We start from the raw sequence: 1501 nt of genomic DNA on the forward strand, positions 1-1501 counted from the left end.
TTGGCCGAGATTATTATTATTATTATTATTTTTTCTGTTATCGTGTTAAAATTAAATTAAAATTAAATTCTCACTATGTTAATTTCCATAGACATTAACGTAATATCGAGATATCGCATGTAAACTCGACATACAGAATATATAAACGATCGTACGTATCGCATTAATTGTCTCCGCTGCAAGGATCGTGAGAAGGGTTCACGATCGCCGTGACGATTCATGTGAAATGATCGAATTAAAAACTATTGCACGTTGAGCCGCTTATAATGCGTTATTCATTATCACTCGGCTACCTTGCTCGAGAAAATAGTTATTTATAGTGAGAAATAATTAATTAATAACAATACTCGGGTACAACAACAATATTGAAATTATCGTGGAAAAAGAACGAAATAAAATATAGAAGAAGAAGCTTACAATCAACTTTGAATCAAATAATTTTTATAAATTGTTGTAACGCAACATCGACGAGAATCGTCTAATTTGATTGATAACGATAATTGTTCAATCACTGAAACTATCATTTTTTCCGTAAAAACAAATTATCGTAGAGGGTTTAAACGATTCTCGTTTGTACAAATAATACCACAATTGATTTCAATTCTGATGTTTCCACATTAAGCAACGATATATATCGAGACCGTTATTATTTAACGCTTCGAAATGGTGAACGTATTACGTTGGTGTCGATAAATTGAATTAACTAGAGAATTAATAATAATACGTGAAAAATGAAACGAATTTTTTGATGTAATAGTCAATGTAATATTTTAAATCGCACGAGTGGAAGGATGATGGCGAACTTGTATGCGAAATTTGTTCGAAACGGAAACAACGATCTCACTGTGCTCGCTCAAAGACAACGCGCATCTTTATGCGAGTTCTTCGCCTACAGATACGTATTGTACAGTTTCCATCAAAATTCTATGAAATTACATTCACTTATGATACATTGCACTTACTTCTTACACATCACGATAAACACGCGAACTTTTATTTACATTCTGCTCCGCGCGCCTCTATCTCTATTACGATCTTAACGCCCTATCGTTTAGCGGTTAAATACCTTTTTCTTTTCTTTTTCTTCGCTACTCGCTACAACTTGGATCGATCTATTTCTTCTAGAAGGAACGAATGAGTCATATTACACTCGCTGTCTCACACTGAGGACAAAGAACGTGAGTCTTCGAGTTTCTTCCAATTCGATGCGATAATATTTTGTTCTTCAAAGAAAAAAAAAAAAAAAAAAAAAAGAGAAAAGAAAAGAGAAAATAAACTTTCATCGATTCGATGAAAGATCCAACGATATATCAAATATATAACTGTGACTATGGTATATTATATTTTCGTCACGGCGTTCGCTAATTGCACACTGTTTAATAATTGTTAACTCTCGCAAAGTACGATTAATAAACAACCCAAGATCGAGGGATAAATCGATGAAAAAGGGGGGGCTTTTCGACTCGAACGAATTTAAAAAAAAAAAAAAAAAAAAAAAAAA

The sequence above is a fragment of the Apis dorsata genome, unplaced genomic scaffold (assembly GCF_000469605.1).
Source record: "Apis dorsata unplaced genomic scaffold, Apis dorsata 1.3 scaffold_170, whole genome shotgun sequence".
In the NCBI taxonomy this organism is placed as follows: domain Eukaryota; kingdom Metazoa; phylum Arthropoda; class Insecta; order Hymenoptera; family Apidae; genus Apis; species Apis dorsata.